This window comes from Lathyrus oleraceus, chromosome 7 (genome assembly GCF_024323335.1).
Source record: "Lathyrus oleraceus cultivar Zhongwan6 chromosome 7, CAAS_Psat_ZW6_1.0, whole genome shotgun sequence".
NCBI lineage: Eukaryota > Viridiplantae > Streptophyta > Magnoliopsida > Fabales > Fabaceae > Lathyrus > Lathyrus oleraceus.
The window spans coordinates 4,230,225-4,241,848 of record NC_066585.1 but is presented as its reverse complement, the minus strand read 5'-3'; the positions used below and the strand labels follow the sequence as shown (position 1 = coordinate 4,241,848).

The window sequence follows — 11,624 nt, the reverse complement described above, 5'->3', positions numbered from 1 at the left end:
TCGCATAGTAAATAGCATGAAGCTTCTTATCCTTCCTTTGTCCCAGTACTGCGCCTACTGCGTAATCACTCGCATCGCACATGATTTGAAAAGGTAATCTCCACTCAGGTGGTGGCATTATGGGTGCGGTGATTAAAGACGTTTTCAGTTGGTTGAACGTTGTTAAGCATTTTTCATCAAATATGAAATCAGCGTCTTTCATCAATAATCCTGTAAGTAGCTTGGTTATTTTCGAGAAATCTTTAATAAAACGTCGGTAGAAACCGGCGTGTCCTAGAAAGCTTCTTATTTCTCGTACAGTTTTCGGAGGTTGAAGGTTCTCTATGATTTCAATCTTAGCTTTGTCTACTTCAATTCTTCTGTCAGATACCACGTGACCTAACACAATTCATTGTTGAACCATGAAATGGCATTTCTCCCAGTTTAAAACAAGGTTTACTTTCACGCATTTTTCGAGTACCATTTCGAGGTTTGATAGACATCCTTCAAAACTCTGCCCATAAACAGAAAAATTGTCCATAAAGACTTCCATGATGTCGTGTATAAAATCGGCGAAGATTGCCATCATGCATCTTTGAAATCTTGTGGGAGCTTTACATAATCCAAATGGCATTCGTCGGTAGGCAAATGTACCATAAGGGCATGTGAAGGTAGTCTTTTCTTGGTTGTCAGGATGGATTGGGATTTGAAAGAATCCTGAATAACCGTCTAGTTAGCAGAAGTGAGAATGCTTAGCCAATCGTTCAAGCATTTGGTCAATGAAGGGTAGAGGGAAATGATCTTTCCGAGTGGCTTTGTTTAGTTTTCTATAGTTGATGCACATCCTACTTCCGGTCATAACTCTTTGTGCTATAGATTAACCCTTCTCGTTCTTAACAACCGTAACACCCCCTTTCTTGGGTACTATGTGAACGAGGCTAACCCATTGACTATCGGAGATCGGGTATATGATTCCAGCATCTAGAAGTTTCTTTACTTCATCCTTGACTACGGTACTTAGGATTGGGTTGATCCTTCTCTAGTGTTCTCTAGAGGTTTTACAATCTTCCTCCAGCATAATGCGATGCATACAGATAGAAGGACTTATTTCTTTTAGATCGGCGATGTTATATCCTAACGTTGTTGGGTATTTTCTTAGAACATCTAGTAACTTCTCCGTTTCCATCTGTCCCAGGTCAGCGTTGACTATCACTGGTCTTTTCATTTCAGTGTCTAGGAATTCGTATCTTTGGTTCTTTGGTAGTGCTTTTAATTCCAATTCAGGTTTCTTTGGGCATGGCATGTGGTCGGGTGTAAGTGCTAAGCATTCGCTTAGACTTTCGTTTTGGTATGGTTCATGCCAATTATCGTCTTCAAAGATTGGAGGGATTTGGATTTTCATTATATCAGAATATGTGGTATCTTGCATCTCCATCTCTCTCACGCACTCGTCTATGACATCAAGCAGATAACATGTGTCGTCTATAGCTTGCTCTTGTAAGAATTGGGTCAAGATAAATTCAACCTTTTCCTCTCCAACATCGAATGTCAGCTTACCTCTCTTTACGTCTATTATGGCTCCGGCGGTAGCCAAGAATGGCCTTCCTAGTATGATAGGTGTAATGGCATCTTCTTTGATGTCCATGATTATAAAGTCTGTAGGAATGTAAAATTGTCCTACACGTACTGGGACATTCTCTAGTATACCGACAGGATATTTGATTGAGCGGTCAGCTAATTGAACAGACATCTTGGTCGGTCTTAATTCTCCCATACTGAGCCTTTTACAAATGGTTACGGGCATTACACTAATGCTAGCTTCTAGATCGCATAGAGCTTTGTCTATGACGAATTTTCCAATGACACAAGGTATGGAGAAACTACCTGGGTCTTTTAGTTTGGGAGGCATGTTATTCTGGATTATGGCGCTACACTCGGCAGTAAGTGTAACTGTTTCGTCATCCTCAATCTTTTTCTTATTGGATAGGATTTCCTTAAGAAATTTGGCATAGGAGGGCATTTGTGTGATGGCTTCTGTAAAGGGCATCGTAATGTTTAGTTGCTTCAGAAGTTCAATAAATTTCCTAAATTGACTCGCAGTTTTAGAACTTTTGAGTCTTTGAGGATATGGAATGGGTGGTTTATAAGGAGGTGGAGGCACATAAGGTTTCTCTTTCTCTTCGGCCTCTTGGGTATTATCTTCTGCTTCCTTTGGTGCATTTACCTGCTCAGTTGAGGTTTTATCTGGTTTTTGGTACATGGCAGGGTTTTGGAGTCTTGGATCTACGGGTCCGTCTACTTCTTTTCCACTCCTCAGTATAACGGCATTTGCATGTCCCTTTGGATTAGGTTGTGGTTGTCCAGGAAATGTTCCAGCTGGAGCGGTTGTAGATGCTTGATGTTGAGCCACTTGTGAAATATGTGTTTCAAGCATTTTATTGTGGGTGGCTAAGGCGTCTACTTTGTTCGCTAGTTGTTTAAATTGCTCGCTAGTATGTATGTTTTGGTTCAAGAAGTCTTTGTTTATCTGAGCTTGGGTAGCTATGAAGCTTTCCATCATTAATTCGAGATTTGACTTCCTAGGCATGTTAGAAGCATTATTAGCTGGCTTTTGATATCCAGGCGGAACAACTGGTGCTTGGCCAGGTGCACAAAAGGCGTTGTTATTCTTATATGAGAAATTAGGATTGTTTTTCCAACCTGGGTTGTAGGTATTCGAATAGGGATTTCCTTGCGTGTAGTTCACTTGATCGGTTGGAACTCCTGCTAATATTTGACATTCTTGTGCAGTGTGTCTAGGGTTTCCACATAACTCACAGTTTAGAGTTACAGCAGCCACGGTGGCTGCGGGTGGTATGGTCAAGTTATCTAATTTTTGAACAAGGGCATCTACCTTTGCATGAACATGGTCAAGGCTACTGATTTCGTACATTCCACCCTTTGTCTGGGACTTTTCCACTGGAGTTCGTTCACCTCCCCATTGGCAATGGTTTTGGGCCATGTTTTCAATGAGTTGATAGACTTCCTTGTATGGCTTGTCCATAAGTGCACCGCCCGCGGCAGCGTCTACTGTAAGTCTTGTGTTATACAGAAGCCCATTGTAAAATGTGTGAATGATCACCCAGTCTTCGAGACCGTGATGTGGACATATCCTCATCATATCCTTGTATCTCTCCCACGCTTCGTAGAGAGATTTTACATCTTTTTGTCTGAATCCGTTGATCTGAGCTCTCAGCATAGCAGTTTTGCTCGGCGGAAAATATTGGGATAAGAAGACGTTCTTCAGTTCTTCCCATGTTGTAACGGAGTTGGAGGGCAAGGATTGCAACCAAGCCCAAGCTCTGTCTCTTAGTGAGAAAGGAAAGAGGCGCAGTCTTATCGCATATTGAGATACACCATTCGCCTTTACAGTATCTGCGTACTGCACAAACTTGGTCAGGTGTTCATTAGGATCGTCCGTAGGATTTCCAACAAATTGATGTTGTTGGACGACTGATAATAGTGAGGGTTTCAGCTCGAAATCGTTTCGATTGATAGCGGGGGCAACAATGCTGTTGTGAGGTTCTCGTTGGGACGGGGTAGCGTAGAATTTAGGAGGACGATTCTGTGGTCCTTCTTCAGCCATGTTTGGTTTTTCTTCTGGTTTAGGAGGAGATAAGATATCAGGAATATCGCACTTTTGTTGATATTCGTGTATTCGGCGTCTCACGTATAAGAAACCCTCTAATTCAGGAACTGGTTGTGCTAAGTTATCGCCTTGTGAGCGAGTACTTGGCATACAATCAGGGAAAGAAGGGAGGGAAGATTAGTTTTTGTTTTTACCTTAGTCTATACCGTGCAACGAAAGAATCGCACTATTCGACTAAAACAGGTGTCGCATCACGCGAAAAACCGGCGGGAAAACAAGAACAACAGAGCCGCCACCGTGCGTTATTTATCCCAAAAGAGGGAAAGGAAACGCTCAGAGTAAACCTGGGAAAAGACATGGTCTCGCGACCAAAGAGAATGGGTTCGGGAGTCGGTTATGCGAAGGGAAGGTATTAGCACCCCTACGCATCCGTCGTACTCGACGGGATCCACGCACAATAGGAAGGAAAATGGTTGCTAAAACACTGCTCACACGCACACACACTGGCTGAAAGAGATAAAAGAAACTGACTGAAACTGACTCGGCAGGATGTCGCATCCTGGGCCTACTTAGTCTATCAGGCATAGACATCAGAGTCGAAGTAGTTCGGACTGGGGAAACGACACATGCTCGCTAGGATGTCGCATCCTATGCATACGTATCTTCTCGGACGAGAGAAGAATCAGAGCATTCGTAGCTCGGCTAACACGCACATAAACAAACACAGGCAAAGGCAAACATGGAGCCTGAATGCCAATCACTGGACTTACATCAGCATCCGAACCAAAACGCACTCAAGAAGGCAAACATGGAGCCTGAACGCCAATCACTGGACTTATATCAGCATCCGAACCAACAAACCCACACTGGAACCCAAATGCCACTCGATGGACTTACATCAGCTTCCAAGCACACAACAAGACAAAACAAAGACACAGGTGCCCGGAGAGATCAGCTCATCTCCTGCCTACGTACCTCATCTGGTATGAGGATCAGGGCGACGTAGTTCCCCTACAGAGGGATAAAGGACTAGCCTAACCAGATAACAGAGGGAGACACAACTAGGGAGACTACGACTCGAGCCTAGATGTTATCATGCAAAATCAACCCTAAGTTAAGGTTTCTATCTAACTTGCACAGGAAGCAAGCTTATCCTAAACATGACTTGCACAGGAAGCAAGCCACACACACACTTAACTTGCACAGGAAGCAAGCCAAGCAAAACCTAACTTGCACAGGAAGCAAGTCTAAACTAACCCTAACTTGCACAGGAAGCAAGTCAAACAAACATACAAGCACAGGTAGCACACACTATACACAAGCAAAGGGCTCAAACAAGGCTAGGTTTTAGTCGAGGGGTCATATCAACCTCAATAAACAAACCTCTGGAACTGGGTGAATGTGCTCTTAACCTTGCCATTGAGGGGCTAAGGTGAAGCAGATGAAAGGTGAGTGAAGATGAGACTTCACAGCTCTTATCCCTGGCCTGGGAGAGCTTAAGACAAGAATGTGTGGGTTCAGAAAGTGGGAACCCTTCTACACATTTAAAACTGACTCAACTGTACAATTGTACAAGATCTTGGGTTTGTATCTGCAATGCATCAACACAGTGGTGTGAGCAAAGCAGATGACACACAGAATAGCAGGGGATAGATTGCATATCCCTTGGGTTCTGCCAATTGCCTCTTCACTTAGGAGGTCTTTGACTCTATGCAAGGACAAAAGTAAACAGTCACAAACATTGCCTCTTAAGGAGGACTTCAGACAGTTGCCTGGCCAAGTAACAGGCCAGGTCTTCCAGATTACATGAAGAAAAAGGAATTATACCTCAAGCAAGTTGCTAAATAGCAAAGCAAAGCAAGTTCAAAGAACTTAAGCAACTAAGGGTACCTGAAATAGTCAAACCAATCAGTATACAGTTCAACAGTCAAATCAAAGGGAATGGAATCCACAGACAAATCAGGTAATCAGATGTGCAGGGCACAAGACTCAAACACATGAGCCAAGCCACCTACAAAACAAAGGTTAGACAATGATATTCAAGCAAGCTCAATCAAAAAAGAATTGGTCTCATTGGTCATTTGTTGGTCAACCTGAAAACATGAGCTCAAAGGTGAGTAACAGGACCACTAGGACAAGCCTAGGGTCAAAAGGGAATGAGAAAGTCAAAACAGCAAATGACAAGTGTCCAAAATCATGTTCAAACATTCAAGAAACAAAACCAATTGGGTTCACATTCATATCAATCATCATCATCATTTCATGATCAAATTAGGTCAAGGTATAGCAAACAGAAGCTCATAGAAGTCAACAGCAAGACTTAACTCAAAAGCAATCTTAAACATTTCCAAAAATCATCAAATAAATCATGACCAATCACAACCCACAGCATGGTAAGCATGTCAAATTTCATCCCATTTGGACAAGTGGAAGGCAGTCAATGAAAATCAGAAAGTCAAAGCAATTTTGAACATGCTCAATGAAGTCAACCAAACATGCATCAACTTAGAAAAATCATAAATCAGAAATGGTGTATGATAAATGAATGGGACTAAAACCATGGCAAAGCTTAAGATGTCTAGTAATCACATATGAAATTTCAAGTCCATCTAATAAAGTATGAGAATTTCACAAATGAAATGGGAACATGTGTCACAAAAAGTCAACATATGACTAAACAGGGGAGAAAATCTCAAACAATTAGGAAATGCCACAAATAATTCCAAGAAAATTCACATGTAAACTAGACATACAAGAGTAGGTTCATGCAAAAAAATCAATTCATTTGGAGGTCAAGAAGCATGGTATCAAAAATCAACAAGTTGCACATCAATGGTGTGACACAAATTGTCACACCCTAATTCAAAAAATCATAACTCACAAACCAGCAATGATAAATTCACAAACTCTACACCAAAATCACCATGAGTGTGTCTATTTTAAGCACAAAAAAATTGGGAGCCATTGGATAAAGTATCATCATTTCACAAATGTTTTGGCAAAGTGTACAAAAAATGAGCACATGTCACAAACCCTAATACCAATTAAAATCCACTCATCAAAAAATTCTGGAAAATATATGACAAAAAACTAGAGATCAAGATGGACATGATGCAAAAATTCCCACTGAATTTGGAATTAAAATGAACAAGTTATGAATTTTGCAAAATTGATGATCAAATGAAATAATTATTGAAAATTAAATGGATTAATTATGGAAAAATAATGAAGCGAATGGCATTGATGTAATTATGGGAACCACTAATCCAAACGACCGCGTTTAAGCTCAGCCAGGGAAATATTTTGATTGGTGCGTGAGTGAATAGTGACCATGCAGACGTGCCAAGTGAAATTCTGGGCAGAGTGATGAACAAGTTCTAGGGTTTATTCATACAGCAGCAACAATCATCTTCCCCAAATCGTGTTTGGTTCAAAATTTCCAGAAACTAAAATTGGATGCACACAAATGTTCATCTAAGCATGGCAAACAAGAATCCATCAACCATTTTCATTAAAACATTGTATATATCATGAATCGAGCACAAACATAAATCAACATCAAACTTCATTTCAATGTATCTTCATGAATATCCAACCATTTTCAAAAATAAAAACATCATGAAGCTCAGCATGGAGAGACCTTTCTAAAGCATGTATCTATTTAAAGAAACAAGGAAGTCGAAATTTTACCAAAGTTGATGAACAGTTGTGATTCGATGGTTTTCTGGCTTCCAATGGTTGAAACAGATGAACATGAAGCTTCCTACAGTTGAATGATAAAAGGAACTTGGCTCATGGATGCTTGCTTTTGCTTGAAATCCAATCTGCCATGGATGGTGTGTGAAGAAAAACAGTCGTGTGAATGGGCTTCCAGGTGGGGAATGGTGGTGAAAACAGGTTCAAAATGATGAATGGATGTTGTATCAAGCAAGGCAAGGTTCAGTTCTTTAGGAGTTTTTGACAGATTTTGGAAAAATGCCAAAATGAAGTTTTTTTTTGAGAATGAGTGAAGTTCTGTGTTTTCTTGATGGCTGCTGCTGCCACTAGGGTTCTCAAAGTGACAGAAAATGATGTTAAGATCTGCTGTTTTTGTGGTACACATCATGGTCCATGAAAATGTGGGATGTAGTTGTTGAAAAATGTACTTTTCTTCCAATTTTCAAGCAAGTTAGCATGGGTGTATGTACTTGCACGAATTTGTCTTCCAACAAGTTTTAAATGCATTTTCAGAACATGTTTGATTGGTAGAATTGGTTAGAAATGATTATTTTGAAAAGTCAAAATTCAACTCACTTGAAATTAATTAAGGCAAGTTCAAAAAGGCCATTTTGCATGGTGAAGTTTTGGTACATGAAAATTACATTTTTGGAAAGAGGGGATCAAATGTGACTTGTAGGAAAAAACCCACCAAAATTGGCCAAATGGTTTGAGAGATATGGCCTTTTGAAGTTCAAGATTTTGTGAAAATGATTTGATCATAACTTGCCAACCATACATGGGAATTAAGTGTTCTTGGACTTTTTGGAAATGGGAGAACAAGATCTTCAACTTTCATGTTGGGCAAAAATTCATTTGAAGCTTGTATCATGATGTAAGTTTGAGGATCAAGACTTTCCATTTTGGGCAGGTTTCAATTACAGGTCCAGTTTCCATTTTTGGAAATTTCTGATCTGGCTTCAAATTCTTCCATGATGTTGTTTGACATGATATATGAGGCCTATTGGGACATGAATAAGCTCTCTCAAACCAAATCCAACCATCAAAACCATATAATCAACCACAGTTGACCAAGTTTGACTTTTTAGGGTTTCTGACTGACTGTGCATTGACTGATGACTTCTGAACATCCAATCCTTGACCAAAACACTTCAAATGGATCCCCAAGTCATGTGAACATGTTGGACCAGCCCTAGGGCCTTGGCTCAATGAAAATTGTGCTTGCTTGCTTGACTGACTGATCTCCTGACCAGTTTGACCTAATTCTCTTGATTGGCTTGCACTTGAGGCAAATGGGACAATGCAATGCTATGCAGTGGACCATGTTATGCTATGACCTAATATGAGAATGAATGTACAATGATAGGTGCAAATTTGAGGTGTTACAGCTGCCCCTATTCAATCAGCTGGGAACCCGAATGGATGAGAGCAACGGCTGTCAGACTTTCAGGGTAAGTAGGGATTGAATACCAAGAACCGTAGAAATTTGCACTCTGCCGGATATGATACAAGAAGAACCACGTCATTTACCGATGGTTAGAAATTGGAAACTTGATATTTACCGATATCAACTTTAGCAAGACCATTTACCGATGGCTGTTGGAAAACAACTCTGATGTAAAAGGAAGCAAGACCATTTACCGATGGTGGCTTCAAAGAAACTTGACATTTACCGATATCAACTTCAACTCGACCATTTACCGATGGCTACTGCGACTGGGGATCCGATATTTACCGATATCGAAGAAAACGGGGCCATTTACCGATGGCGGATAAAACTGGGCATTCAATATTTACCGATATCGAAGCATACAGGGCCATTTACCGATGGCGTCTCCACTTGGGGAGGAACAAAATCTTTGTGGTGTAATCAGACAAGACGTTTACCGACGACTTCTGGGGATCTTGATTTTATCAACAAGGAAACAAAGCATGACCAGACATTTACCGATGACTGGGATGAGACTCGACGTTTACCGACATCGAAAGATGATGTTTACCGACATCCAAAAACGACCAGACATTTACCGATGACCGGGGAACGCTTCACTAAGGGAAAAAACAAATATTTGTAACTGGAAACCAGATAGGACATTTACCGATGATTCTACTGGGGATTTCTAGCTGGGGATTATCAGACATTTACCGATGACTGCAGAAAAGACTCGACGTTTACCGACATCGAAAGATGATGTTTACCGACATCAAAAAATGACCAGACATTTACCGATGACTGGGGTGAGACTCGATGTTTACTGACACCGAAACAATGGTGTTTACCGACACCCAAAATGATGACCAGACATTTACTGATGACTGGGGAGAATACCCGATGTTTACAGATACCGAAACAATGGTGTTTACCGACACCAAAAATGATGACCAGACATTTACTGATGACTGGAGAGAATAACCGACGTTTACAGACATCGAAACAATGGTGTTTACCGACACCAAAAATGATGACCAGACATTTACTGATGACTGGGGAGAATACCCGATGTTTACAGACACCGAAACAATGGTGTTTACCGACACCAAACAAAGAAACACACGCGGGTGCTAGCGTAACACTTACCGGTATCACAAGAACGACTTTTTAGATATGTCAAGGCAAGGTTGACCACTTGCTGGGGGTCTCACTGGGAGAAACAAACTTTCTGTCACCAACGGGTGAGGTAATAAACTTCTGTGGGGATATCAATCCTGAATGCTGTTAAGAGCAACTGTAGCAGACTTGCTGTGCTGATGTTGAATGAAATGATCCGCCTCTGCCGGGGATACGGTCTGATTGGGTTAACACATGAATGCATATGTTTGAATTTTTCTATGGCGTAATGCTCCATATTGAATGGGAATGCTACGCAGTTTGAGGATGCAATGATCACTAAAATGCAAAAATGCAAAAATGATGAAAAACTCCGGCTGGGGAGCCAAAACTGATCGGGTACTCCAACTCTGCGGGGAGACTCTGCAGGGAGAGCAACGACTTCTCACTCCTGTTGGAGAATGACACTGCTGCTGGGGAAAGGTAAACCCCGTTGGGGATATCCTTCAGTCCACAGATAGGATAACTGCTGGAGATAAATTTCAATGAACCTGCCTCACTTGGGGAGGAAATCGGCAAATACAGGCCTGCTGGGGATAGGCAATCCTTAGATCTGTTGGGGAATAGAAGGCACTATCCACAGACGTCTCCGCAGGGGAACATAGCTCTGATAGCTTCCAAACTTGCTTGGGGAAAATATGCTGCTGAGGAAACGTCCTCACAGATGCCAATCCTGAAAAAACAGCACAACAAAATGCCCCCAGGGGATACATGGACAAGATACGCTCAAGTGTCCTCAACATTCAAAATGATTTTCAAATGTTTTATCTTTCTGCACGTTATTGTGTAGCCTTCATGTTCTTATATGCAATGCTTATCAAAAATTCGGACATTTTGCAAACAAAACAGTAAAAATAAAAACAAAAGAGCCATTTATCTGAATAACGACTTTTATTGATTGAAAATGTGCCTGAAGAGGCAAATACATTGGGAAGCAATTCCTAGAAAGAGGTAATTGCGCATAAAAGGAAAAATCTATCCTAATGGCAATGTGAACACGGCATCCACTATTTCCCAATTCTGTTATAACTCACAGATCATCAGTTTTCCTCCCAACTCCTTGCTTTCTGAGAAGAATGACTGGACGGATCACATCTTTCGAGATGGCAGATGACAAAGCTTGATGAAGTACAGACAAACTCAGACTGTAGTCTTCGCTTTAATCCCTCTTTTTGCTGGATCGCCCTTTCGGGTTTTCAATCCACTGGGATACCCATTTTTGCCTAAGCCGCCCTTGCGGGTTTTCGACTTACCGGGTGTACAAATTCTTTTTTCATTTTATCCCTAATTTTTGCCCGAACCTTTTCTTTCTGTTTTTTTTTGGTTCGCCGGGATGCCCTTTTTTTTTTGCCTGGACTCCTTTTTTTCTTGTCCAGCGGGTCAATTTATGCGAAGTATTTTTTGACTACATCCGAGTTAACAGGAGACGGAAAATCTTCACCATCCATAGTTGTAAGCATCAAGGCTCCACCGGAGAAGACCTTTTTCACAACATATGGACCTTCATAATTAGGAGTCCACTTGCCCCTGTTATCTGCACCGGGAGGGAGGATCCTCTTCAAAACTAGATCACCGATCTGATAGCTTCGAGGACGCACTTTCTGATCAAAGGCTCGCTTCATCCTTCGCTGATACAACTGTCCATGACATACAGCTGCTAGCCGTCTCTCTTCGATAAGGCTCAACTCGTTA

General features: G+C 41.3%; 1 non-coding gene across 1 annotated transcript; it reads left to right on the top strand.

Annotated features, from left to right (window-relative positions):
• The first annotated feature begins 3,110 nt into the window (after positions 1 to 3,110).
• LOC127109881 (small nucleolar RNA R71) lies at positions 3,111 to 3,217 on the top strand. The gene has a single exon (XR_007797129.1). It is a non-coding gene; the product is annotated as a small nucleolar RNA R71 (small nucleolar RNA).
• Positions 3,218 to 11,624: the final 8,407 nt, after the last annotated feature.